This window comes from Electrona antarctica (assembly GCF_951216825.1).
Source record: "Electrona antarctica genome assembly, chromosome: 4".
In the NCBI taxonomy this organism is placed as follows: domain Eukaryota; kingdom Metazoa; phylum Chordata; class Actinopteri; order Myctophiformes; family Myctophidae; genus Electrona; species Electrona antarctica.
Genome location: NC_136809.1, coordinates 48,104,839 through 48,129,723, shown reverse-complemented (window position 1 = coordinate 48,129,723; position 24,885 = coordinate 48,104,839). Strand labels below are relative to the sequence as shown.

Below are 24,885 nucleotides of genomic sequence, written 5' to 3'. Positions count from 1 at the left end.
ACCACTAGGTGGTGCATTTACTTTCTGTAGGTTATTAGTATTTTACACTGGCAGTGGACTGTGGGTTATTAGTATTTTACACTGGCAGTGGACTGTGGGTTATGCCATATTTGGCCATAGCCACTTGCCCAAATGTATATTGGTTGTTGATGGTACCCCAACTTTCAGCAGCTGTCAAAAATTCCCCTAGGGTGGTTGAATAGAAACCAATGTGGAATATGTTAGTATAGACACCTTTACAAACACATTGGTGAAGACAATTCTTGGTAAGAAATGTATTCACAGATTTGACATTATTCTGATAATATTCCCTGACTAGATGGGAAAATGTATGTAAACGAGCAAATCATCTAACCAATCACAGGCAACAGGCCATTTCACACAGGTGTGATTTTTTTAATTAATATTTGAAAAATTTCAAAAAACTTCAGTATTTAACCCATTTAGGCCTTAATCCTAAATGGGTTAATCTTACCCTTTGTAGCAAAGGCAGCTTAGCTGTCAAATACATTTTTTCTTGTCTCAATAAATCATTGCATTGAAGATACGAATGTGGCGAGTCTGGCGACTCATACCTTTTCTGTCTATTTTCATCTGCCGGCACCTCATTAACACATGCATTTCACCTACTTTAACATTCACCATCACTGTCTTATTTACAGGTCAAATGATGATGCAGTATAGAAGTGGAGAGTAAGATATTAAAAACATGAACGCGTTGGTTCTTCTTCTGTCTCAGTACCCTGTTTGGAGCCTGATGCCAGATGGAAGTATCCGGGTGGCAGAGGCCACAGAAGACTCCCTGGACACGACACGTACACTTGTGTGCCTTACAACGCCCTGGGTACCATGGGCATTTCCCCCCCTGCAACTTTGGTGCTAAAGGTACATACAAGATCGGCATCCCGCTCAGGCAGAAATCTTGTATCTCCATGTTTCAACTTTTTGTGTTTTTGAGGGGCGCTAGCCCCTCCTATGTCCAGCTTTGAGGGTTTGTGTAACCACAAACATTGTCCTAACACAAACATTGAATGCCATTGATAATGAATGGCCAGCTTTGAGTGTTTGTCCTAACACAACCATTGAATGCCAGCCATTGACAATGGATGGCCAGTTTTTAGTGTTTGTGTAAACACAAACATCGTGTAAACACAAACATTGAAGACAAAAGTGAGGACGGAAATTGTGATTGGCCAGTATGAGATCATTTATGATGATGTATGATGATAAGAGCGCATTTCTTCCATTGGTATATATGTGAGTTACAAATGGATAAATTCAAGATATTGTATATAGTATTTACAGTACTCAATGCAATACATACGTGTACTGTACAGCCCAGGTGTGCAGGATTGAATGTTCATTGGACAAACTGTATAAACCTTTTTACATCGCACTGCCACTACATCCCACCTATCATTTGATAGGTAAGGTGTGATGTAAAAAAAAAAAAGAAAGGGGAAAAAAAAAATCAACTGAGTGTTGGTTATTTTTTGCAACAACAGAGGGAGCCATTTGTTTCCTTATAGCAATTTAGTTAACAATTGTTGCAGCAGCCAGTCCTTCATGACTGTATCACTCCTTTAATTTGAAATCCTAGGGATCCACTCTACCCCACCACCCCTTTATTCTGTCTGTCCCCCCCCCCCCCCCCTCTCTCTCTCTCTGGTAGGTTAGAGAAGGGGGAGGAGGAGAAAGCGAGTGAGTGAGTTGAGCGCTGCATTAGATGCCACACAGATGTGTGTGTGTGTGTGTTAGTTCCCCACTCTCCATCTCTGGGTAGCGGCACTACACACCATGCAGCCAGCCAGCTGAGTGCCATATCTAACAGTTGGTCTTGGCAAAAAGGTTTACTACAGCTCTTCTAAAGGGAAAGTGTCGCCTTGCTTTGAGGAGGAACGAAGACACAGAAGATTAGGCAGTTACTGAGACAGGGGGGGGGGGTACAACTGTGAGCCCGCCCCTCGCCTCACTAAACAGAGCAAAAACGGAAGGCTTTGGAGTATTCAATTTTTTCTTTCGTTTTATATTTTTCTTATTCCTCATCGCGGTGCTGGGAGGTGCTTCATCTTTTCATATAGTCGCTCTCTCCTCCATTTGCCTCCTCATCTATTTCTCCATCTACCTCGTGTACAATTTCCTCTATTTATGAGTGACAGAAAAGAGAGAGGAGGGGTTGCTTTTAATTTAAATTCCCATCCTTCCTTTTTTTTTTGTTTTCCACCACTTTTTGCTCCTCCTCACCGTACCATAGTGGTACTCAGTCTCTTCCTTCCCATCTCTCCACTGACCCCTTTCATTCGTTCCTCGTGCTCCATCATACTCCTGAACTTAGGCTTTATAATGAACATGGACTGAATTTTCTTCAAAGAGAACTAAACCACTCCTCATCAATGACTTTTTTCCTCCCCTTTTCCTTCTCTTTTGATCCCTCCACACCCATGTCCTATGCATCACACTTTTGCGGGATTCTGTAATGTTACACTATAGGTAGGTTAACTATCGTTTAGTGTCTGTCTATCTGTCTGTCTGTGTGTGTATTTGTGTGTGCTTTACGTATACATGAAACACACATTAACACACATATACACTTGCACACTAAACTATGGATAAAAGAGGGTTGCTCAGTTATGCCGATATTTGCTTGTTTTCACGTCCTCATCCTTTTCACTCAACAAGGCAAAGTGCATCCATTTTTTTAATTGTTGTCTTTGAGAAATCTGTCCTGTGATTTGGCCACATCTCATGTTCCTATTTCCATGTTACAGGAAACAATACATTTTCTGGCAATTAGCTGTAAAAAGAAATCCAAGAGAAAACAGTATGAGACTCTGGGGATATGGAGATGAGTGTCGTTGCATTTGGCTTAATTTGATATATATTTAATTGGTATGTTGGTGACATGTAAATTATATTCTTTTGATGCGGTATCCTCTGTTTTGCTGCGGTCAACAATTGGTGCTTATGGTCATGTCACGTCATTTTGAGAGCATCACATTTCACACTTGGTTTACACTTTCTGTCATTCTGCTGGACCTGCAATTACACCTGGTTCTCCCCCTCCTCCCACTCTCTCTGTAAGACACACATGCACAAGCACGCACGCAAGCACAGTTAGCGGCACACACACACACACACACACACACACACACACACACACACACACACACACACACACACACACACACACACACACCCTTAACCCTTTGGCACTCACTTGTAGCATAACAAAAGTAACAAGATCCGTGGTCATCGCCATCATCTTTGACAGAATTTAAATCTGTCATTTCTGTATGTTTTTACTTATCCATTACTTCCGTCTGATGCTATCCATGTAGAATGTGCCATTCCTTTGATCCCTAAAGCTCTTCCCACACTACTCGTACTCAGTCATATCCTTCGTCAGACAAGGGAGACCATTGGTATTAGCTGGTGGCTGATCGGCAGATTAGACCGGTGATGGCTTGCTATTGGTTTGAAGCTTCATTCGGAGTGTGTGTAGGCTGCAGATAGAGACAGACTGACAGACAGATAAAAATAGTATCTCGTCTCATCACTCCCCCTTTTTTCTTCCCCTGTCCCCCCCTTTCCCTTTCCCATATGGTGTCTTTTGATGCTGCCTGTCTGTGTTTCACTTTGGGGAGATTCTGTTTCAAACCATCATCAACACTAGACTGTCTTCTATGTCTTGGGCTGTATTTACATGGACATCTAGGTGAAACAGGCTGCATACCCAAGTTAATAGTGAATTACTCAATAGCATACAGTTGGCCTATACCAGCAACATTGGTTTATTCCCCCCTTTCTTATGGACTGATGAGGGGGACTCAGAAGTGCCCACTTTCTTTATTGTTTCGAGAGCGGGATGTCATCTTGAAGGAATATGAAGAACCTCTCGTTTTGCTCCGTCTTTGCTTCTTTTGTGTCTCAACTCTGCTCTTCTGTAAAACATCTCCACTACAATCTATAAATTATGTGTTACAGAAAAGAGATATTTAGGTGAGTAGTGAATTAATATCGCACTCACCTTTTTAAACTAAGTGTGCACATGCATGAAGCGTGTGTGTGTGTGTGTGTGTGTGTGTGTGTGTGTGTGTGTGTGTGTGTGTGTGTGTGTGTGTGTGTGTGTGTGTGTGTGTGTGTGTGTGTGTGTGTGTGTGTGTGTGTGTGTGTGTGTGTGTGTGTGTGTGTGTGTGTGTGTGTGTGTGTGTGTGTGTGTGTGTGTGTGTGTGTGCGTGCGCGCACAAGTGCCCGCCCCACAGTACACAACTGAGTGATTATGTGTGCATGAATCGGTTTGTCGGCATGTTATACTGAAAGTCAGTAATCAGTATGGTATTCTGCATGATCCTTTGCGAGCAGGTTCTCTCTGAGGGGCTATTTTCACATTTTCTTCCATCTTTTGCATGTGCAGTTAAACCTTTCTCCACCTCACTGTGACTAATTGGTTGTTTTTTCAAGCCAGGCCTTTCATCTTAATCCAATTTCTAAACATTCGCTCTCTATGATCGTGTGTTCATTTAGTCATTACACCTCATGGCATCTCATTTCAAAGTTGAGTAAGCTTAGCTCTAGACTGACTTGAGGAAATGTCCTAGTTTTGGACTATAGGGCTTAATTGTTCATGATTCATTCTTGCTATTTACTTCTCCTGATTAAATGATGCTGCTGTAATGACCAACTCAATTAGTCCAGTGCGGTGTGCAAGGTGCATGGTTCAGGCCTCTGGGGTTCATTATCTTTCTGTGTTGCTCGTCGTGCTTTTAACTAATGCCATTGCATTACTTGGTATGTACCCCTGTAGGCTGGATCTCTCTGGAAATGAATCACAGGTCTAGGATGACTCATACCCCTGCCTTGCTGTGTTGAGCTAGTAATTTCCCTAATAAGAAAGAATATTGCCGTGTATTACCTACTATGGTTTCAGGCCGTAAACAATAACACAGAAAGTTCCAAACGTTGTGAACTTCCTGTTTTGAACTGCTGCCTAGCCTCTGGTCCATAAAGCGAACTCCATGGACCAGAGAGAACTGTTGCCCAGGGAAACGGCATAAACTTTAAGAGGTTTCGTTAGCTACACTAGCTAGCCTACAAAAAAGGACCACTTTATTTGTTTGTTTGTTTGTTTTTTTATTTTATTTTATTTTATTTTATTTTATTTTATTTTATTTTATTTTATTTTATTTTATTTTATTTTATTTTATTTTATTTTATTTTATTTTATTTTATTTTATTTTATTTTATTTTATTTTATTTTATTTTATTTTATTTTTATTTTTATTTTATTTTATTTTATTTTATTTTATTTTATTTTATTTTATTTTATTTATTTATTTATTTATTTATTTATTTATTTATTTATTTATTTATTTATTTATTTATTTATTTATTTATTTATTTATTTATTTATTTATTTATTTATTTATTATTTTTTCATTTTTTTATTTTGTATCTATCAATCAATCATTATCCTACTATCTTTCCCTCTATAATCCTACCATCCTATCCTACTGATGAAACGTGTCCTTCTGTCCTCTCTAAGCTGTGACCATTCCATTGCACATGTATGGGCATATTTAAACATTGGCTTATTTGATGGGAGATTGGGAGTGGAGAAGACACATTTTCACTCACCACGCATTTGTTGCGTGAACTCCCACTCAATTAAGACGGCTGTGGGTGGAGTCGCGCACTGCATGGAGATGGGGGTGAGAGAGAGAGAGAGAGAGAGAGTCAGAGAGAGAGAGAGACTTTGATTGAAATGCATTGCATGGCAAGTTTTGTTTAGCAAGTAGCTACACGTAGCAAATAGCAATGCATTTGCGAGCTACACCAATGTGTGTGGTCAGCCGGTCAGTCAAGCGCAGCTGTACAGTATGACCAATCAGTGGTACTCCATTCTCATGCATGTTTTCGCCTCAGTGGGTAGGGTAGGTATACCGATCTGAAATTGAAGCTGTAACTGTTTGTAAAGTTTCCAAAACTTTATTAGCAATTTAGCACAATTAGCAATCAGTAATGGTTGTGAACTTAATTGCTGCTAGTGGTGTAAACTGATTTCACATGTCTCTTTGCCTTATGATTAGACAATTATGGCTTCGTGTAGCCTAATGTAATTAGTTGTTCTGTTCCTCAAATTGGGGTCCACTGTAATTCCACGTACATGTCTTCTTTTAAAACGATATTGTCAATTTGTCAATCTGTCAAGAGGATGTCAGTGTATGAAAATAAGTTTAACCAGGGTCTGTGCAAGCCTCTTTTAAAATATAAAAAAGTCAAGAGACAGAAAGTAGTATCCGCCACTTTCCTTGATGTTTCATTTTGATTTGAATTTATTTATTTCAGATTGAAATAGTCTGAATAATTTAGGACAACTTTCAAATGCATGGTGGGGGTATTAGAGTATATAGAGTTGGAATAGAATAGTGGTTTTAGAGGTAATTAAGTGTAGGCTTAGGCTACCTGTAAGTAATATCAATATAAAATCCGCAGTGCATCTGGTTTGGCTGAGCATCTGTGTGCAGTTTGGTTGTGCACGTGTGCACCAGACCATGGAAGCCAAGTCAGGTGGGGAGGGGGTCGTTGTGGCTGCCTGGAGGAGGGGATGGAGGTGCTACACTCACTGCTCCTCACTGGCTGGTGAGCCAGGGTACATCAGGATACACACGTACAGGAATGAGAGAATTGGGAGAAAAGAAATGGGAGACAAATAATAACAATAAAGAGGTTTTGTTCTTATGAGACAAATATTGCACTTTAAGCCTTGTTATATTGTTAAGGTGAGGTTGTCTTAATGTGGCTGTTGAAATTCAGGTCCGAGTCCATGCTACACCAAGGCTTTGATAAAAAAAAAGGCCTTCTAAATCCTCACTTAAGTTTTCTGAAAAACCTAATATACTGTACATAGCAACAACAAGTTACAACCCCAAAAGGTGTTCCCAGATTGAAAGGTATAGTTACGTACAGCATAGGGGTTCCCGCCCGGTTTACTCTAAGGGTTTAACCCACCTGCATAGTTTAGCTGCATGGAAAAGAATGATGAGAGTTGATTATATTTTCATCCGGGGAATATTATACATGTATTATAAAAAAATTACTTGTATTCATTGAAACTTAAGAGAACTTTATTGTACAACTCACACCATACATCACAATTCCACCTCAGTGCACCAGCTAGAACAAGTGGTCTATACACAAACACTGTGTTCGGGGGGGGAAACGGGGCCGGCAGGGCAGTCTTATCTCTGCACCAGCGACTCTATGGGCTGAGGAGGGGGGGGGGGGTTGAACGGAAGAGTAGGATGGAGGTTCTACATCCTTCCCCTGGGGGCTCCTCACTGGCAGGTGAGCCAGTAGGGTATGAGGATTTGGCATAACGATTCAATTGTGAGCTATTTCACAGTTTGGGAAAATAGCTGATCTTCAAGCTCACAACACATTGCATCACAATGCGTTATGAGCTTGTAGATCTTCCATTTTGTGTTTTACCGCTTTTTTGAAACATTTGGAACTTCTTTGAAAAATAAATCAGGGACGCCAGGCTGTTGTGGTTAACCAATTGCGCACATGCATCATTCGCACCGTGCTAACACAACTGTCCATCTCTTTCTCTCTCAGACTGACGAAGAAGAGGGTGCAGAACAGACACCAAACGGTTGACCATACCACTGCAAGGTGAAGGAAAAGGAGCGAGAGAAAGCTAGGCACGGGAGTGACAGAAGAAGCAGAACACACACACTGTCCTCATCTCCACGGCAACAGTGTTCCCAGACGTACTGACCTCTGAGAGGAATCCTGGGCAAAGCCTCGGGGCATGATTTGGATGGAAAGAGACCACTACATTACCACTGCATTACAGTACATTCATCATTTTTGGTTATTTTTGTTCAGTTCAAGTACTGTCTCAAACATTTTGAGTTGACTGTTTGAGTTGTTACTGTTCTAAGACCTCAGTGTAAGGCATATTGGAACCTGACTGGCCCATTTTTGATCAAGGGTACTTTGGAAATAGCTGGGATTCCTATAATATGAAATTGTCAATCACTTATTGACAATTGCAGTACATATTTTATGCATACTCTCATTCTTGACCACACCCATTTCAACCTCAGTATTTCATCGTAACTCAAACACATCATTTCCCAGCTCATTCACCACAAGACGGTCACACGACACTCGGCAAGCCCCTTTTCAGTCTCCTCTGCACGGATTCATCTGTCGACCATCCCTCCATCTGAGGCTATGAGAGGAGGGGTTGAAGACCAGACCACACCATCATGCCAGTTCTGAAGAGCAGAGAGGAGATCTGGGCTGGCAGTGTACAAGGTAGGCCAGACCCCATGGTCACTTGTCCCTTAACTCAGTGGTTTTCAACCCTTTTCATATCGGTGCCGTGTCGTTAGTCAGAAGGTTCCTTGTTCCGAAATTACTATCCCTATCTCTAATCCTAACCTAAACATAACCGCAAGCACGGGAGCAGTGCATGTTCGGACTAACGGGACTTCGGATCTATGGGCAGTTCCCTTCATATCAAGGTCCATTATTTATTCGGCATTTGAGCCACAGGCGACCAGTAGATGAGATTTAGCCTCTCAGACCCAAGACCATTAGGAGAGGCGATGTTCAAATGAACAATTCTTCTACATTCTCTATTTGTGTAGACTTCTTATAAATTAGTAATGCTGATGTTTAACAATAATTTAACTCTTGAGAGCGTAACTTGAAAACATTTGGTTTAATTTTACACTCTCAAGAGTTAAAGAAGTGTCCATTAGCGTGTGACCACCTAGCATCCCTTCAAGGACCACAGGTTGAAAACCACTGCTTTAACTATATCATTCTATTTCAACTCTTGAGAGAGTACAAGTAGGCTACAAATATAACACAACTGACGCTTCTGGGTCCATTTGGTTGCATTTGTACTCTCTAAGAGTTACAAATGGATACATGAACAGTGAGGATTTTAGGCCAGAGTTCAATTGTTTCTCACTACAATGGTCAGTGAATAATGGGACTAACGCAGTAACATTGGAGTTTTATGTCTGTGTATTGATTCTGAAAACAGATCGTTTCTAGAGTTCAGTTCCCCTCTGCATTGTGTGCGTGCGTGCGTGCGTGTGCGTGCAACATGCGTGCGTGCAACATGCGTGCGTGCAACGTGCGTGCAACGTGCGTGCGTGCACGCGTTATTACATATTTAACTAACATGACCTTTAGATTCGACATTGACTACTGCATTAGGCAAGGCACGTACTGCACATTTCAACAAGGCAATGCAATGTGCTTTACATAAAACATTTTAGCAAAAGAAAAAATACTAAAACTATAATTAGCCTAATAAATAGTAACTTTAACATAAAACAAATGAGTGTAACTCTGGGCAGATCACAATTGTGTATGTCAGTATTGAACTGAAGAATAGGAAGTTTCTTTCCCTCTTTTTGCTTCTATACTTTAAAAGTAACGAGAAGTGATGAGAAATGAAGGACACATTCAGAGCCAAAGGAAGAATGGAGAAATTGCCTTTTTTTTTTTACCCCCTCATAGACTCTCAGAGCCTAGTGTTCAGATAAGGGATAATGAGACACTGGCTTCAATAAGCCCATCCAAATGCTTGAGATGTACAGCTTCATGAGGGAAAACAGGTCTAGACAATGGTGTGCTATAACGTATATGTAAAGCAGCTTGGACGAGGGAGCTGGAGTCCGTTTTTACTGCTGAGCTTGTGCTCCTCAACAGCCAACCACCCTACAGCTCAGGACTGATAAGAGGGGAGAGAGAGAGAGGGGGGGGGAGAGAGAGGGGGGGGGGGGGGGGAGAGAGATTAGCAAGGAAGTTTTAAAGCTGTGGAAGAGTGCGTTGATAATGGAAGGACATAGAATACATTGATGCAGGGGGTGAAGCAGAAATGTAGCTTCAAAGTGGAGCTCACATATGTTGTTCTCGTATGATGTTGGATTGTTAAAGTAACCACTTATATCCTGCATGTACATTGTTGACTGGGATCTCTTCAGTGGTCTATCCACTATTTTGCCGAATATAGCAGATCAACAAGATCACAAGGCTTTGCGGTGCGTTGTGATGTTATTACACCTTTTCTTGCCTATAAGGTTCGTCCTATGACAGTCTAGACATCTTATGACAGACTGAGTTTGTGTAGAGGGTGTGTGTGTGTGTGTGTGTGTGTGTGTGTGCGCGCGCGCGTGTGTGTTTGTGTGTGCGTGCGTGCGTGCGTGGCAGGGGGGTGTACAGAGCCTGGTTAACTTGTATCTAAGGTTTACGTTGCGATTGTGCCTTCCAAAATTAAATTACTATTTACTAACATTGATTGATTGATTGAAGTATTTATTAACAGTTTGCAGAATTACAGTACATTTCAAGCACAACTCGATACAAAAACTGTTAACTGAGTGGACAACCCAATAAAGCACTACACTTGTTTACAACAGGGTCCACCTTGTTCAATTCATCATAACATTTAGAGACATACAAATATACACTTCTATGAAACAGGAAATCATCATAAAGGAGGTAAAAAGGGAAAAGAAAACATACAGTGAGGGGGAATAGGGGGTGGGTGGGGGGAACAACGACTCACACTCAAAATGTCAGGTCACAGATAATTGGGAAGTTGTATGTATGCGGGAGGTGTACTGTACTTTGTGGTGGTCTCTCCGACTCCAGCTCCCTGAAATGGAGGAATGTACTTGAAGAAGTAGTGTTGTGTTGAAAAGACTTGTCTTGAATGCTTTATAAGTTAAATCTGGTTTGATCCCAATACAGCAGCCTTGGTTCATTCAGGTATTTGAAAGTCAATATTGAAATTCAACAAGTTTAAACTTGTTTATTTACTGTAGTAATAAGGCCCTTAAAAGTTACCCCTAACCAAGGAGGAACTATAAGAATAACTTTACATTTCAAAGGTGGGGGGGCAGAGTACCGACACAATAGCCTGGCTAATAAGCCAATTTACAATTTAGGCATTTAGCAGACGCTCTTAATCCAGAGCGATTTACATTAAGCAAGAACAAAAAAGCATGGGAATACATCACATATATAAAAATGCATTTATCAAATGAAACATGCATAAGCTAAGAACGTAACTAGAACATATCTATATAATGACACTATACATATAAACTAGAAAAAGTGCCCCTCGGGGCACAGGTCTCCACCAAGCCAGGTCAGGTTGTGGCCTCCTGGTGGCGCTATAATAGGCCAATGTGAAAAGGGTGCCATTTCTTCATACGCCTTTGATTGCAATTGGATGATTTGAGGCATTTTGTTCCAAAAATGTGTTTTGCAAAAATCAACCTGTTGGTGGCGCTATAACAGGCCAATGTGGGATATATTCCTCAGCCTAGTAAGAAAATGTGTGAAAGATTTCACGTAAATTGCATGCTGCGTTCATGATTTGAGGCTTTTGTTCACAACGGGGCAATCTTGCAAACTGTGAAAGCCAATTATAGCCAATTAGGATGGAATATGAAATATCGGACAGATCCGACTTGAGCACATGACCATAGAGATACTGTGTAACGATTTTTGGACAGAATCTGGAGGAGTAATATCAAAAAATGTGTTTTACAAAAGTCGGCCTCCTGGTGGCGCTATAAAAGGCAGATGCGGAAAATGCAGGTCAAAGGTTTGTCCTTGGCCTCTAGGGAGTGTGCATGCAACGTTTCACGCAGATCGGTGCAGTTTTAGGTAAAACATGTGAAAAGCTGCCTCATGGTGGCGCTATAACAGGCCGTTCTGGAAAATGTGGGGCAGAGGTTCATCGTTGGCATCCAGGGAGTGTGTGTGCAAAGTTTGGCATCGACCGGGTTAACGGTGCCGGAGATTAGCTGGTAACGGACGGACGGAAGGACGGACAGACACACACACACACACACACACACACACACACACACGGACGGAGTGCAAAACATACTCTCTCCCCATGCCTTCGGCCTGGTGGAGACAACTATACTATTATGCTATACTATGCTATACATATGTCCTATGAAGTGCTATGACTACATACAATGCAATTATTGTTCTGTCTACATGACATGCTATAAGTCTGTTTCAAATGCTATCTAAGTCTAAAAAAAAGTGCTATCTAAGGGGGTAGGGTAAGTGCTATGGGCCATGATGGAGTCTGAAAAGGTGGGTTTTCAGACTACGGCGGAAGATTGGGAGTGATGCTGCAGTTCTGATTGCAACGGGAAGTGCATTCCACAGTTTTGGGGCCAGAAGGGAGAAGAGTTTGGGACGTGTGGAGCGTTGTCCCGGTGTTTTTAGTGAGGGTACTTCCAGCTTTCCTGCGTTGGCTGATCTGAGTGCGCGGGAGGGTTTGTAGGGTTCAATCATGCTTGCAAGATATGGGGGAGCCATACCTTTGGTTGCTTTGAATGCCAGCAACAGAGTTTTGTATTCTGTGCGGGCAGCGACCGGCAGCGACCGGGAGCCAGTGCAGGCCAGTGCAGGCCATGTGCAAGCCATACTCATATCACACTGTCTTGGCAAATTTCTTTCCCAAAGGGCCAAAGGACAACTCATGATTGCATAGAATATATATTTTATTATTTTTTGAATATAAAATGAGCAACATATGGTTTGGCGATGAATTTGATCTGCTTTTAGGTACTCTAATAAAGCACATCTCCCAACCATAGGGTCTCCGAATACCCCGTACCTAGACAGCAGATCCAAAACAACAGGTGGCAGCTGGGGTGGTGGAGGCTGAGCATTTTACAAGCAGACAGCAGAGCAGCAGTTTCAGTGTGAGCAGCACAAAGCAAGCAGGGATGAGCAGTGCAAACTTCCAGTTTGAATAGCCAACATGCTCTGCGCATGTCTGTGACGCGACCCTGTTTTCCGCCCCGCTTTGGGAGGGGCTGGAAGGAGCGTTGCGGCTTGTGATTGGGTGAGACAGTGGAGTAGGGAGCGCTCCGCTGTGTTCATTGTGGGGGGGGAGGATTTACTCCCCCCCCACAGCGGCTGTGGCTCAGGAGGTAGAGCAGGTCGTCCAATGATCCCTGGGTCGGCGGTTCGAATCCCGGCTCCTCCTGTCCACATGTCGAAGTGTCCTTGGGCAAGACACTGAACCCTACATTGCCTCCAATGAGTCGGTCGGTGTAAGCTTGCCACCATTGGTGTGTGAATGTGGGAAGTGAGGACGCTGGCGTCGACTGTTCGCCGCTTCACCTCCCAATGTATGAATGAATGAACCATTGTAAAGCGCTTTGAGCACTTGGAAAAGCGCTATAAAAATGCAATTAATTAATTAATTATTACTATTCTGTGCCTATCAGGTCACAACTTGGACGGGTCTGAGTCGGCTCAAGCGAACTTTGCAACGTTCGACATGGCAACTCGCTCGCTTTAGCCTGTGACGGCGCCCCTCCGTTCGTGGTCTAAAACATAGGGCAAAAGTCCCCCCAAAACGGGGCAGAAAACTGCCACGTCTGTGACAGGCGCGCCGCTCATTCGCTTTCAGTTCATCCTGCCTGAGGTAGAACCAATGGTGTAAAGTAACTAAGCACATTTATTCAAGTACTGTACTTAAGGTTAATAAGGTCTCATGACATCCATTTTTGTCCTGTTTTTGTTTTAGGTTTTATGATGAAATACAGCATGTAGGCTACAATGCCCCTCTAGCATTTACACACTACAGTAGTATCATTAAGGGTTCTTACTTCACAGTTTCTATTTTAAAAATCCATACTTTTACAGACTTGAGTACAAATTGCTAGATGTTTATGCAACTAAATGTCAAATAATTTCAAGAAGATTCTAGCTATGTGCTGTAGCTCATAGAAACCAATCAACCACTTAACCTACAACCGTGTCAGGTGTTGAAAATAGCCAATCGACGACAATCTCACAACACGTCACAATGTGACAAGCTCACCGCACGTCACAATGTGACAAGCTCACCGCACGTCACAATGTGACAAGCTCACCGCACGTCACAATGTGACAAGCTCACCGCACGTCACAATGTGACAAGCTCACCGCACGTCACAATGTGACAAGCTCCCCGCACGTCACAATGTGACAAGCTCCCCGCACGTCACAATGTGACAAGCTCACCGCACGTCACAATGTGACAAGCTCACCGCACGTCACAATGTGACAAGCTCACCGCACGTCACAATGTGACAAGCTCACCGCACGTCACAATGTGACAAGCTCACCGCACGTCACAATGTGACAAGCTCACCGCACGTCACAATGTGACAAGCTCACCGCACGTCACAATGTGACAAGCTCCCCGCACGTCACAATGTGACAAGCTCACCGCACGTCACAATGTGACAAGCTCACCGCACGTCACAATGTGACAAGCTCACCGCACGTCACAATGTGACAAGCTCACCTCACCACACGTCACAATGTGACAAGCTCACCGCACGTCACAATGTGACAAGCTCACCGCACGTCACAATGTGACAAGCTCACCGCACGTCACAATGTGACAAGCTCACCTCACCACACGTCACAATGTGACAAGCTCACCGCACGTCACAATGTGACAAGCTCACCTCACCGCACGTCACAATGTGACAAGCTCACCACACGTCACAATGTGACAAGCTCACCGCACGTCACAATGTGACAAGCTCACCGCACGTCACAATGTGACAAGCTCACCGCACGTCACAATGTGACAAGCTCACCGCACGTCACAATGTGACAAGCTCACCGCACGTCACAATGTGACAAGCTCACCACACGTCACAATGTGACAAGCTCACCACACGTCACAATGTGACAAGCTCACCGCACGTCACAATGTGACAAGCTCACCACACGTAACATTGACACAAAGGAGGGTGATCACTGGCACACTGGCATAATTATTCTATTATTCTACATTCATGGCAGTCGGGAGATATGTATTATATCTCTGAGTCATAATAATGATCATTTTAACATTGTGAAAGAAAATATAAAAAACAAAACATCAGGGAAAATGTTATATACGTACGTGTACAATCGAAATATGTTGGAATTATTTATGTGGTGTGCACTTAAAAAATGCACTTAATTTCAAAAAGGTTGCAGACACCAACCTACACCAGTGAACTAGAGAAAATAAACTAAAGTCCACTGGCTTTGCTTCATTGGTTGTTTATGAAGTAAAACATGTACTTGTCAGCAGCACTCATTATTTCCCCTCAATAGATAGAAAAATAATGTATTATTCACCCCATGAACTTCTTTTCTAACCCATTTTGGGCGGGAACCCCTTTTGGTGTTAGCATTATGTTATGCTTCAGCTATTGAAAAATAGCAGATCTACAAGCTCATAGCGCGCCACCGAGTGGCGCGCTACGAGCTTGTAGGTCTGCTATTTTTGAAAAATCGAAGAGCTGTCAGGATGTAGAAGACATTTTTGGAATCTGATCTCAAAATGTCTGTCAAAATGGGTTAAATAAGAATGGAAAATGATCTCCCCGTGAATCTCTTTTCCATATGACCTGAAAATGGGTTCAAAAAATGTAAATGTTTGCTCCACCTGTGAAGCCTCATTTATTCACTGTGTCCATGGACGTGACGACGAATGCAGGCATACAATTATGGTTTCCGTATGCAGTAAATAGTTTACCTTTTCAAATAATTACATCACTTAGGCCTATACTAATAGTTTAGTAGTAGTATTATTATTTTGAAGTGGATTCATTCTTTGTTTGGAAGCAAGTGAAGGTTGTGGTGGACTTGTGTAATATGGTCTCTGCAACGGAACGGACCTGGTGAGCAGGCTGGCAGCTGAGTTCTGATCATATTGGAGTTTATTGGGGACTTTGGAGGTGGTGGTAGCACTTGCCGTAGCACTGACTTGCACTAGCCTCAGCGGTTACAGGCGTATGCAAAGGCAAAACGTATGTCATTTAGTAAGCATTTTATGTAGACATAGCACTCTATAGTGTATATATACTCAGTTTCATTGTACAGATTCTACTGTTAGGTGGATGTTAGACTCTCAGCTTGCTTATGATTCTTGATGACTCTTTCTATGTATTTGATGTATTACCATGTGTTGTTTTTGCTTACTGTAAATCGCTCTGGATTAACTAAATGCCTAAATTGAAAGAGTAAATTGTGGTGCCATAGAGGATACTGTTGCAATAGTCGAGCCAGGATGTGATGAAACTGTGATACGAACACAGCGTTGCAAATTTTAACCAAAAAATGTAGAAAACATCCACATTGTTTTGGTCTCCGCTAACTGGCCAACTAGCAGCTCCGGGGCTTGTCCCTCACTGATACAATCTTAAAGCAAGTTTGTGGTTAAATGTAGGTGTTACTTTAGATCTAAGGGTGTAATCCCAGATTACAGGAACAACATATTTGTCTCTAGGGCAGATTTTACCTTCATGAAAAGTTGAAAACAGGCCGATGTATTAGCATGACAGAGTAGGTAGAAAATAAAATATAATGTAGTGAATGAATGAAACTGATCACGGTAAAGCATCACATTAAAATAAGAAATCCCAGTATAGCACAATATCACACATTGTCAAACATGTATGTGGCCAAATGCACCTATAGTCTTGTGCACATTGATATATACAGTACACTATCAAACATACAAAACATTTGCGTGCCCACGTGCGCTTGCACAAAACACACACACCACACACACACACACGTCACACACACACACACACACACACACGCACACACACTAGAACCCCTAGGATACACACAAATGTGTCAGGCTGGGAGAGGGGGCTCAACAGGGCAGGGGATCTGATATACCGTTCGACACCTCTTTTCAATACGGTAACAAGATATGTTTCCTCGTTATGACGTTAACTGCGTTCTCATTGTGCCGTGATATTTATTATTACGAGATGGCGTCTCCTCCTGTCACAAGGAGATACCGTTTCTGGTACAATGGGGTATATAGGCCTACTTTATCATGTTATACTGAGATAATGATGAAATTATACATCTGTGTCGGCAGCCCCGGTGCTGTCTGTCTGTAGTTCACGCATGGCATGGAGTGTATAAAAGAAGCAGTCGGAATGAGGCAGGGAATCGACGTTAACAGACGTAATGAGGATGAAGGAGACCGATCGCCTTGACAGATGCTCTATGTGGGACATGAAGCCAGGAAGGGTAATGTGACAGTGACAGTGTGGTGGTGGAGTCGTGGAGAGGGCTGGAGGTGCACTGCCAAACCCTCAGTGCTAATTAACGCATTCTGGGCGGGAACCCCTTTTGCTGTTTTAAGCATTATGTTATACTTTAGCTATTGAAAAACAGCAGATCTACAAGCTCGTAGCGCGGCACCGAGTGCCGCGCTACGAGCTTGTAGGTCTGCTATTTTTGCAAAAACCCGTGAAAATGTGGCGCAAACCTTTGAATATACATGTTATTTCGGAGCGAACGTTTTTAATTGCTTCTGGAAGGTCCCTGGAACAACATATTTTCAGATGGGGGGGGGGGGGGGGGGGGGGGTCGGCGGCCAAATACATATATTTTTGGGGGTCCTTGACATGAAAATGTTTGAGAACCACTTATAATAGAAACATGGGTTTTTCTGAAATCTGTCCGGATTTAGAAGACATTTGTAGAATCTGTTCTCAGGTCCAAATGGGTTAACCACAGTAAGCCTTGCTGACTGTGGCTCCTGCCATAGGGTCAGGCCTATCTCCTGTGTCTGTAGCATGAGGTGTGGCATGATGTACAAGTACACCCCCTGGACATGACGCTAGCTAGCATGTCGCAGGGACTTACCCCAGACGCTCCTCTATAACCACAAGGCCACTGAAGCTGCCTGCTAGCAGCCTGTTCTGGGAAGAAGATTTCACATTTCTCAGCACACTCAAACAGGATAGGATGTCAAACTGTGGGGGGGGGGGGGGTCCTTGAAATTTAAATGATGAGAATATCACTGCTAGAGCCATAACAATCTTCTCTTATGGGGGATCCTTTCATATCTTTTCAAATGGGGGTCCGCGGGCTAATAAGTGTCAATTTGGGGTCCTTGACATGAAAAGGTTTGAGGCCAACTACTAGACACACACATGACGCTCAAGCACCCTCACACTCACAGTACAAGTAACCTAATTGCATGCATTTCGGCATTTCATGTTATATTGTTGTTTTTATTTTAACAACATGTTGGTGGGTGCTCCTAAAATGTTTCTCGCGCTCCTATCATTTTAAACTGGTAGCACCGGTGCTACCACGTAAAAGGGTTAATTTCGAGATTGGGTTGGGTTTTGGGTAGGGTGTTGGACTCATGACTGTAAGACTGTTTAGTACGTCAGACCCAGGGCCGTGCACACATAGACATCAAAGGGGGCTTCAGCCCCTGCCCTTTTACCCATCTGTATTCTGTAAGACAACTGCCCTCTCCAGACCACGAATGCAATCCATGCCATGCAGGAAGGCAGCATTCAGAATAATTGCTTTTTTCCCCCCCAAAGTCTCCTGAACTTGAACGCAGCATTTTGCGTCGAACAAATTTGTTTCGAAATCCATGTCTCAACTCCACTAGCTAAAGAGTGCTGGGTTGCGCCCCAAAAATAGCTGATCTACAAGCTCTCAACGCGTCGCAGCGCAGCTTGTAGATCTGCTATTTTCGCTATTTTTTGTCCAAAAGTGCCCTTTTACGGGATTTCAGCCCCTGCCTCTCTAACTCTCTCTGCACGTGCCTGGTCAGACCAAACACATGCACTCGTTCAAGAAGAACTAAAGTCCAAGTCAACTAGTCCCTGGTATAATCCACAGTCAACTAGTCAACTAGTCAACAAATCAACTAGTCCCTGGTATAATCCACAGTCAACTAGTCAACAAGTCAACTAGTCCCTGGTATAATCCACAGTCAACTAGTCAACTAGTCAACAAGTCAACTAGTCCCTGGTATAATCCACAGTCAACTAGTCAACTAGTCAACAAGTCAACTAGTCCCTGGTATAATCCACAGTCAACTAGTCAACAAGTCAACTAGTCCCTGGTATAATCCACAGTCAACTAGTCAACTAGTCAACAAGTCAACTAGTCCCTGGTATAATCCACAGTCAACTAGTCAACTAGTCAACAAGTCAACTAGTCCCTGGTATAATCCACAGTCAACTAGTCAACTAGTCAACTAGTCCCTGGTATAATCCACAGTCAACTAGTCAACTAGTCAACAAGTCAACTAGTCCCTGGTATAATCCACAGTCAACTAGTCAACAAGTCAACTAGTCCCTGGTATAATACACAGTCAACAAGTCAACTAGTCCCTGGTATAATCCACAGTCAACTAGTCAACTAGTCAACAAGTCAACTAGTCCCTGGTATAATCCACAGTCAACTAGTCAACTAGTCAACAAGTCAACTAGTCCCTGGTATAATCCACAGTCAACTAGTCAACTAGTCAACTAGTCAACTAGTCCCTGGTATAATCCACAGTCAACTAGTCAACTAGTCAACTAGTCCCTGGTATAATCCACAGTCAACTAGTCAACTAGTCAACAAGTCAACTAGTCCCTGGTATAATCCACAGTAGGTCCAGGAAGAGGAAAAAATAAGAAGTAAAGTTACATTCATATACTCTCGGGCCCCTTTTCCACCGGTTGATTCCCAATGGGAACCGGTTCAGTTCTTTTTGGTTTTTAGTCCATGGCTCATGGATTAAAAACTCCAAAATGGAAACGTTAATTATGAATTGAGTGGGCAAAACCATACCTATATTAGATTGTTATCACCATTAAACTTCCCCAATTGAGTACTTACACGAAAACAATGATTTATTGTATTACAAATTTTACATTTTTAAATATGCAAATGAGGCATTATGTAGGAAAATGTGCAAAATAATCGAAAATATGAAAAAGCTACTATACTGTGGAAGGGTTATCATGTATTAATTTACTTGTATTGATCATATAAACAATTTAATATACAGTAGGGCATAGTTTGCCCACCAATTTTTGAGCTCTGGCTCATGCACTAAAAACCAAAAAGAACTGAACCGGTTCCCATTGGGAACCAACCGGTGGAAAAGGGGTCTCAGAGTTACAAATGGATAAAAGAACACTACGAATTGAATGTTGTTTGCCCTCTTTTTAAAGTAGTAGTTCAGCAAAAAGAAAATACTTATTTTCTACCAATTACACATCCCACGAAGCCTTGAATTCATGGAGATTCGTTTTGTTTTTGTCATCCAATAGTTTGACCGGGTGGCTGGTTGTTAGTAGGAGACTCTGCTGGTCGTGAAATTATTGGTTCAGGAATGCGACAAAAAAAAACAAAAAAATATCCATGAATTCAAGACTTCATGGGGTGTGTAATTGATAGAATAATAAGTAGTTTTTAGACGAACTACGTCTGTAAGCATGCAGCAGCATTCCCTCCCCTGTTTTGAGCAGTGAACTTTGGAGACACCGTGGCCAAGTGCCCAATTTAAGTGAGGGCAATTGCCACCCCGTTAGCTTTTTAATTTAATTCCAAGATTCTGGTGTTTCCTCCAACTGGCCTTTCTAATTTGGGCATTGTTTTATTTTATTTTATTCTCTGTTTTTTTCAACAAAACATTTCAGCACTTGTAGCTCTTCTATTTTTGGAATCGGACTGAAGTGGCCCCTTTTTTGCCACCCCAATGAAATGACACCTCTGTGCCAAAGTGATAACCTTAAACACATGCTCGATTCCACTGTTCACCTCTTTTCTTCCGCCGGCCCTTTATTGTCTCCACCAGGCCGAAGGCATGGGGAGAGAGTATGTTTTGCACTCCGTCCGTCCGTCCGTCCGTCCGTCCGTCCGTCCGTCCGTGTGTCCGTGTCCGTGTCTGTGTCCGTCCTTCCGTCTGTGAACAGCTAATCTCCGGCACCGTTAACCCGGTAGATGCCAAATTTTGCACACACACTCCCTGGATGCCAACGATGAACCTCTGCCCCAAAATTTCCAGAACGGCCTGTTATAGCACCACCAGGAGGCCGCTTTGTGCAAAACAAGTTTTTAGACAGTACACCTACAGATTTTGTCCAAACATCCATCACGCAAACACAGTCTCTCTAGAGCCATTCAACGAAACAGGTCTTTCATATTTCTCAGACTCCATCCTGATTGGCTAATATTGGCTTCCAAAGTTCGCAGGAGTGCTCAGTTTCAAACAAAATGCTGCAAATCATGAACACATCGTGTGATTTCCGTGAAATTGTGCACACACACTAGGCCGAGGAGGAAATGCCACATGAACATTTTCAACTCAGCCTCATGGTGGCGCTATAATTGGTCGAAAAGTGTTTTTACCTCTAACTGCACGGATCTGTGGATAACTTTGTATGCCAACTCCCTAGAGGCCAAGGAAAAACCTTTGCCTGGAATGTTTCACATCTGCTCTTTATAGCGCCACCAGGAGGCCGACATATGTAAAACACATTTTCTAATTTTACCCAAATCGGTACACATGCTCTTCATAGTCATGTGATCAAGACAGGTTTGTTTGATTTCTCATAATCCACCCTCATTGGCTACGATTGGCTTCTAAACTTTTCAGGAGTAGCCCGCTTTGTACCCGTTTTGTACAAATACTACTCAACGCAGCGTCAGATTGTGGTGAAACTGTGCATGCATATTCCCACTAGGCTTTGGAAGAAATGCCACTTGACAGTTTTCAAATCAGCCTCATGGTGGTGCTACAACAGGCCAAGCCGCGTCACACACACACAAACACACACACACACGTTTATATTGCTCCTAAACATTTTGCCAAACATCACACACACTCCTATCCTCCTGGTGGAGACCTGTGCCCAGAAGGGCACTTTTTCTAGTATTTCGATCTGCGTTTCTGCAATGCTCTTTGTACTAGCCATGTAATCCTCTCCAAATGTGCATGTCATTTACATTTCACATATGCACGCCAGTACGTACTGGTACGTACTGTATGTATTGTGTACGCAAGCCACACCACGCCACGCCATGCCGCACGCACGCACGCACGCACGCGCGCGCACACACACACACACACACACACACACACACACACACACACACACACACACACACACACACACACACACACACACACACACACACACACACACACACACAGAGATTATAATATATTCAACTTCACCTCACCTTTTGGCAAGAACAAATAACATTTGACATGTCTACCACTCTTTATTTCCATAGCTCTTCATGTGTGACTGTGAGAAAATGAGACGGAGCTAAGAATAGAAAAAGTGGGAGCAATACTGTGATGCTGCTGCTGCTGCTAGTCAGTCTCTTACACCAGTGGTTTTCAAACCTTTTCAGGACCCCCAAATTATTATGCATTTGGCTGCAGACCACAATCTTTTGTGCCCCATACAAGATTTGTGTTAAAATGATTCAATATTTCTTTCTGATCTACAAGCTCACAACGCATCGCAATGTGACACTGTTGTAGATCTATCTATCCGCTATTGAAGAAAATACAAACATGCATCCGGAGCTAGAGAGCCTTTCTTTCCCCTTGTGTGCTTGTGTGTGTTCATTTATGACATGATGAGCTGTTTCCGTGTCAGCTGCCATCTGTTGAGACCTATGGAAGTTGTCACTTCTCCTTTCATTCCAAAGATAGTCTTTTTGAAGCATTTTACTTGACACATTACGGCGAACAGAGGACAACAGACGCCAGTGAGGTTTTTCAGATGGAAAATGGCAGATTGCAGTACGAAAGGGAAAGATTTGTGGGTTGAGGAACGGCTAGAGGTGACGAGAGAGTGATGACAGGTTTTGATTGCTGTACAGGATTGGGGACTATGTGATGAATTAAAGTACTGAAACGGGAGAAGAGAAAAGAATCATGTGTGACACAGATAGCTCAGCCTGGGAGAGAGTGGTTGCAAGTGGATAATTATGTTCAAGAGGGGAGAGGAAGAGCGTAATAAAAAGATGGACGAATAAAGCATAGATTTAATTTGTGGAGACATTAGCAGAGACATGATAGTCATCAGTAATAGGCTTAGTTCACCCTAATAAGTAGCAAACGTCTTGACAGCTGCTTCACATCGAAAATCAATTTCATTGTCACCAGGCAATCATAGTTAATACAATGCAATGAAAACAAAAAATGGCACACAATGGTTGCCAACCAGTTGCCTTCTACTGTGTATCTGTGCAAACTTATATTGTGTACTGTGTAATAGTGAATTAAGACTTTGAAGGAATTTAATTGACGTGTTTTGTGAGGTCACAGTGGCCTTGGACTTGAAACTCAGCTACTTGTAATCAGTGTTGTATAGTGCTACTTTTAGAAGTGGGGGGATGCCCCATAAGACACATGCACGCTCACATGCACGCGCATTTTTGTGCATGTGCGCACCGCACGCAGACACACTATTAAAACATGCAGATGTGTATAGCCTATTTAGAAACAGGGTTTACAATGCTTAACCATATCCATCATAAAAGCAATGGCAAGTCAAAAAACATATTTTTGGCAACAAAAAAAACATCTTTAGACATGAGAGAAGTGGGAGGATTTGTTGACAATTTCGTCAACAAATAAAAACTAGACTGAAAATAGCAGATCTACAAGCTCACAAGAGTGTGAGCTTGTAGATCAGTGAGCTTGTAGATCAGCTATTTTCAGCAATTGTAAAATCAGCCATTACGACGCATCAAGGCCCGCCAAGATACATTTTAGACGTCGACTAAATCAACTGTAGATTTAGTCGACTAAAACTAGAGTAACACAAAAACATTCCAGGTGACTAAAATGTGACTAAAACTAAATGTAAATTATTCAAAATGCTATGACTAAAACTAAAACAGAAATTTGCTGCCAAAGACAACACTGGTTTGGTGGCGGAGTTTCTTCCATGTTTGACATGGTGACTTCCACAAGCAGAGGTCAGTCGGGGTGCCAGTTCAGCAGGTGGTGGCTTTGCAGCAGGGAAGATACAGCTTTAGATTCTGCTGATTCGTCAGCTGCCATATAACCACATGGATGGGAAGATATGGCCGTAAACCATTCGATGCCTTTATCACACATCTCACCTGGGGGTGGGTGGATGGGTGGATGGATGGATGGATGGATGGATGGATGGGTGGATGGATGGATGGGTGGGTGGGTGGGTGGATGGGTGGATGGATGGATGGATGGATGGATGGATGGATGGGTGGGTGGATGGGTGGATGGATGGATGGATGGGTGGATGGATGGGTGGATGGATGGGTGGATGGATGGATGGATGGATGGGTGGATGAATGAAAGAATGAATGAATGACCATAAGTGGCGGGGTGGTTGAAAATCACACTTGTGTGAAGTGAGGGTCCGCCCACTGTATTTGTATCGGCCACATGACGTCTCACGTCTCATTTAGTGCAACATTAAACAAGTCCATAGTACATTCAAGTCCATAGACTTGTCTTGCAAACGATTGATGTCATAAGTGCTCTAAACAAACACTAAAGTCTATACTGTACAAGGACTTGGCTCGTCCATAGACTTGGCTGGCTCTAAAGTGCTCTAAACAAAACCATTTTAATATCCTCAAAGTCCATAGACTTGGCTGGCAAACGATTGATGTCATAAGTGCTCTAAACAAACATTTAAAAAAAATCACACCTGTGTGAACTGAGTGGTGCAAGGTCTTATATAGCCTGATCAGCTGTGGTCTGACGTAATGTCAGTGACCATAGTAACCATGCTCATTCTTTTGAGGGACAGGTACACAAACACACACACACGGGTACTAACAAAGCCAGTTGTTGGAGTGGTTTGCACCACTCAAAAAAACATAGACTTGGCTGCCATATGATGTAATCTTCAAAAGCCATGCATTGGAGGGGCTCTAGCGCCCCTCAATTACAGTGACTGCTATTGACTCCAGCATAGTGTCTCTTTTCGCATAAAGCAACAGAGATCACTGAGTCAGAAGCAATGCAGAGCTGTCATC

General features: G+C 42.7%; 1 protein-coding gene across 1 annotated transcript in view; it reads left to right on the top strand.

The window, feature by feature from the left end:
- Positions 1-8,188: 8,188 nt before the first annotated feature.
- grin2bb (glutamate receptor, ionotropic, N-methyl D-aspartate 2B-b) overlaps positions 8,189-24,885 on the top strand; it is a gene marked incomplete at its 3' end in the record, with an annotated part of 184,499 nt that continues 167,802 nt past the window's right edge. The window contains exon 1 of the mRNA XM_079499184.1: positions 8,189-8,325. The remainder of the gene's footprint in view (positions 8,326-24,885) is intronic.